The sequence below is a fragment of the Pagrus pagrus genome, assembly GCF_965226575.1.
Source record: "Pagrus pagrus genome assembly, chromosome: 23".
Lineage (NCBI taxonomy): Eukaryota > Metazoa > Chordata > Actinopteri > Spariformes > Sparidae > Pagrus > Pagrus pagrus.
In genome coordinates, this window is record NC_140205.1 from 10,077,056 (window position 1) to 10,082,665 (window position 5,610).

Below are 5,610 nucleotides of genomic sequence, written 5' to 3' on the forward strand. Positions count from 1 at the left end.
AACAAAATTGAATTTGGTACCTTTATGCTACAAAACATTAAAAAAAAGAAAAACAAACTACACAGTCTCAGAGCCTGAGGGAAGAAGCTGCTCTGTAGTGTGGTGCTTTGGCAATGGATACTTATGGTAAAAGGTAAAAGTAATGGTTGATTTATTGTCATTTTAAAACAGCAGGGTTGTAAAATAGAAGTGAATTATTTCCGTTATGCTACACAACAGAAAAAAGAAAGACTATTTTATACAGTCCCACAGTCTGAGGAGAGAAGCCGCTCTGTCGTCTGGTGGTACGGCAGCACATACTCCTGCATCTTTTCCAAAATGGCGGCATTTTATTCTTATTATACATTTTAATGATGTTGAAAACAACTGTCTTTTTCTCTCTTACACACCCTTCTAGTAATTTTGTCAAAGCAAACCACCTTCGGCAGGGTCTCTCTGCGGCCTTCTGGTCTTCCCGTTGCAGCAAAGTGGTGGATGGTAGCGTTGGTGGGTGGGGGCATGTTAGTCAGTGGGTCATCTATTAGTAAAGACCCACAGATTATTCTATTGCATGCTGCTGCTTTGCACCACCACCTCCACCCCAACCACCCCCTACTTTGACAGCGAAACTGAGCTTGTAACCTGAGAGAGCCCATTGCCTGCCATCCAGCCCCAGCTTGAGAAACCCAACACACAGCCTGCATGTCAGTGATGGTTCACCCAGATCGGTTGACGGGCTGTCAACTCACCAGCAGGCGAGGAGCAGAAATGAAGGGAAGAAACAAAATCAACTTTGACACCATATTTTAGCCATCCTTAGTGATGGTTGCACCATGCATCTGAAGGCCCCATGGCATAAAAACAAGAGATGATGGAGTAGCTCAACTCTTCTCCAAACATGAGTATAATCTGATCTACCAGGGCGTTTATTAAAGAATGTATGCATGCGGTAGATATACTCCTAAAAGCCTTGCTATGGATGATATTGCAGCCGACAGTGATTGATCATAACTTGCAGCAGACAGCACATGAGCCTAATGTGGAGCCTCGGGGCATCGTAATGCCTTAAAAGGCCACAGCAGCACAGGTCACCTGACCACCGTGCTCAGCCAGGACCAATCAGACAGCTGGCATTACGTCATGGAGGGCCCACAGTGTGTCTTGACCAAACGCACTGCGGATAAAACAGAAGCTTTAAATATTTCATTGAGATTCTCAGGTTGCTTGACTCCTGGAGGTCAGGACTGCGAAGAGACAGATAGCCGTGTCCTCTCCTCCCTCCCACCCTTCGTCTCTCCCTCCCTCCCTCCATCCTCCTCCTATTTTGATGCAGGAGAAGGGTTAGGAGGGCGAAAACAGAGGGTTGGGTTTTTACAGCTCAAAGAATGCTGGGAACAATAGTCAAAATCCATGGACCTCAAAATGAAGCGCACAGGAATTAAGGTTGCTTACGACCTGACTTGTGCCTCCTCAGATGTTATTTATATAGCAGATTAATCACCAGGAGGGAAGCAAAATGGTACTGCATAATGGCACACTTCACAAGAAGTAGTTGGATGTCTTGTATTGCCAGTGTAAAGGGTACCTCCACCAATTTTACACCTTAAAATGTGCTTACAGGTCTTTGGAAGTAAACTGCATGAGTCATAAAAGTAGCATAAAGCTGTTTGTGGCTCCAGAGGATGCTTCATGTAATCTGATAAATTGCCTCCAGTGATGCCACTCTGTGGCAAAATTGCATCATGGGTATTGTAGGCGCCAGGTTTTAAAAAGAAAGAAGACTGTGTGGAACAAAAAAGGTGATATCTCCAGTCTCAAATTTTCATCATTCGTTTTTAAACATATTTAGTCTACATAGTGCCTACATTACCCACAATGCAATTTAGCCACCAGCTCTGGTTCTGGTGCCCAGTGCGGCATTAATCCCAGCAAAACCTCCTCCTCCAGGCAGTTCAGAGTATCTGTGCTTGTGGAATAAACAACACTAACACTCCCTCAGTGCTCCGAGCTCCCAGTCCGGACCGCTAGCAGCACGGCTAACTGAGCTAACTATCTTACTGCAGCTACAGTCAGCAGCAGTTATTCTAGGGCTATGCTGCTCCCTATTTGTTTGGAGAATGAATTGGCCAATTTTTGCATAGTGCACCTTTAAAAACAACTATCTTCTGTGGCTCGGATTATTTGCATTTCTGTTTTATTGTGGACAGTGACCGCTGAGGAGATACTGGAGAAGCCAGAACAGAGAAAGCGATGGTACGCACTCCACCTGGTGAGCTACTGGTGCAACAGACACTTTAAACTGTTGGCAAAAAGAATGGAGACTAGGGTGACTCAGTGACACGTCTGCCCTGATAACCAGCCAATTTCAATCTGCAGAGTCATTTTCGCAGGCCTTCTGTTGGAGAGCAGACACGTGTCGATCACCTGACTGACATTCCTGGCCAGGCTGAAGACCCTCTAGGGCTGAGATCTGGGCACGCTGGAGCTTGTGGCCTGGCAGAGGATGTACAGTACAGAGAAAAGAGGTGCGTATACAGAAAGGGCACAGAATAAATCTGAATACAGCTTCAAAAACAGTAAAGATTGAACACAAGTTTCACGCAATTTGCATTTATTCTTGGGGTGTTTTTGGTGTTTTTGTGCCCTTTTCTGCGTCAGAGATAAAGGAAGAGGATGCATGACGGACCAGGCACACTGAACTTTAATTTTCTCATCTGAACTCGATGTACAACCAAACAGAAGGCGACAAAAACATGAGCACAGCGATCATTCATCCAAACATCGAAGAAATATCAAACTGGGGAGTAATTTCATGTCTCGGCGCTGCCACAGAAATAAAGACAGGCAGGAAGAGAGACCAGATTGCTGCGTGACAGAATACATTTTTCAGAGGAGAGGGGATTAAACAGCCTTATGTCACAGCATTTATTTCCCCCTGCTGTGATTATACAGAGGGGGTTTGAGCTGAGGGTAGAGCAGGACGGATGAGGCAGCGCCCTCGGCTGGCTCTCTTGTGAGACTGCACCCACCGTTGCATGTGGAGGCTGCCCTCAGTGCAAGGTTAATCTCACACAGTCCAATGTCCCCTTCAAAATAAAACCCCAGTCAGAAGCTCAGATGCTTAGCAGATTTGGCACAGATCACCGCAGTATACAAGACTTATGCAATGCTATATAAACCGAAACGGCCCTCTGAGGGTTGAGACACTCGATGTTACGGGCTACAATAATAGAACTGCAACCAAGAATTCAGCTTTAATGTTGGCTTTGATGGAAAACTCAGTCACCAGTGTTGTGTGTTTTGGATGGCTGTAGTCATTCACCACCCCCATTTCAGACCTGAAGCACTGGGGTACAAACCTCATTCTCAAGTTTCAAAGCACTCACAGGGATCATGGCAGACAGTGGCTCATATTGTAGAAGCTGACTGAGGTGGAGGTGGGGAGTCTGCACACAGGAGTGTAGAGCCACACTGACACCTTGTGGAAGTGCAGCTGTGACAGAAAATATGTTTGTTTAATGGATTTGAAGTGTGAAAACTGACTGCGAGAGGGTTTCTAAAGCTGTTTGGATGCCAAATTGGGCACAGATTGGGTCACATCTCAGAGAATGCCAAACTTTTCAGTAATATCTTATTTCTGGATCCAAGATTTAAGATCCACAAGTTCCATCTGCACAGGCAATAAAGAAAAACAATTAGAGTAAGAGTAAAAAACCCCAGAAATGTTAATATTGAAAGCTAATGGATAAAGGCATGTCGAGCCTTGATATTTTCCTCATATTACAATCGTGGAATGCAGCCTACATTATAGCACAGCTGTAAAGCAAATCATTTTGTTCACCTCAAATATGTTTAGAGTTGGCTTCAGAGAGTCACTGTGGATTAATCTGTTGAGTAGTTTCTTAATTAATCTTTTAGTTGTGTGGTCTATAAAGAAGTCCAAGATGATGTGTTGAAATGTCTTGTTTTTTAAATAACCCAAAGTATTTAGTTAACTGGATTTTTGAAAGGATGTGCCCTCCCAGTGTTTTGTTTTGTGGTGCTTTACCAAAGTCATATGTTCTAAATACTGGATACTTAAAGTGTATAAAAGTAGAACACACACATTTCTCCGGGACAAAGTTGACCAATTTTCAATCATCAACTTATTCTAGCCATGTCAACAAACATACTGACATCTTGTCCTAGTGGTCTTAATCAGTTTACAGTCACAGAGGAGTAAAGAAACCAGAAAATAATCACACTTAAATAGCTTGAATCAGATAACCTTAACTTAATAAATGTCAAACTGAGTAATAGATTAGCAAAGTGGTTGGCGATTAATTAAACAGTTGCCAACCACTCGATTAGTAGTTGCAGGGTAGATCAGAACACATCAGGATATTTCAGCCTGTCATGTCTGACAAAGCTGGAATTTAGGTCACTGAGAGAAATATTTCGCTATACACTTATCAGATGATGTGAATTCGCAGGTTCCAACTTGTACGAAACAAGAAAAAGGAGAAAAAAAGGTCACTGATGTTGGCATTTACATTTTGAACATCGAAATGTTCAAATGAGATCTCTTTGAAAGAAACCTCAGGGCATCAAGATGACAATTTTGATGGAAATGTACATTTGATGAGAAGAAGATGCCATAACAAACACTCTGCCTATACTGTACGTATCATTCGCTCTTCATGTTTTCTGCAGTAAACTCTTGAATCCTTGCATTAAGGAATTTGAAAAGGATGAAAATCACCAGCCTCAGACAACGACCTTTTATACACATTGAATGTTTTATTAAAAAAGAAGTTATAACAGTTTATTTTATACACAACTATTTATGAGGTTATAAGCCTATTAATAGAGAGCACTTTGTCTTTTTGACAAGCATGCCCACTTCACAATGCAAAGAAAAAACAAGAGAAGGAGGGCAAAGAGGGTGATAAAAATAAGACCAAGGATGGACTTTTCAAAAACAAAAAATAAACCTTTTGACTTTTTAACCCTCAAGTTATCACACACTAGGTAACAAATACATAGTTTCTATAAAAAAAAACAAAAAAAACTGCCATATTCCATGCTGTGTGTGCCCGCTAAATCCCCTGATGGCAGCAGTAGGCCGGCACAGGGCACAAATCCACACGAGCACAAGACAGAATGGGAGGTGTGCACCAAGCGAGCCTCCACTCCACACCAGAAGCATGCAAGTGCACAAGGAGACAGTCTACACATGGGGGGGAGGTGATCTTACAGGATCAGGGTGCTGGCTTTCTGCAGCTGTGCTGATAAAAGGTCCCGTCTATGGATTAATGATAGGACAGTCCATTCGCTTAGCTGAGGCCCTTCATCCTTAGGGTGTGGGGGAGTGTGTGAGTACGGTTGTGGGGCGATGGCGCTGGACTGGACGTTCTCTGCAGGTTTGCAGTTAGAAATTTTGAGGCCCCCGATCAATCCCATCATGTTAATGTGGTTGTCTGGAGTCTGTTTAAAACTGTGGGTAGTTAAGACATTGTTTTCTGTACAGTCTTAGAGCAGAAGAGGGAGAAAGCCAAAAGGAAATTAAATAAAAGCACAATAAACATGTTTTTCCTTACTCCTTCACCAATAATTTAGAATTTAAGTTGTAAAGGAAAGCATAATCATTCA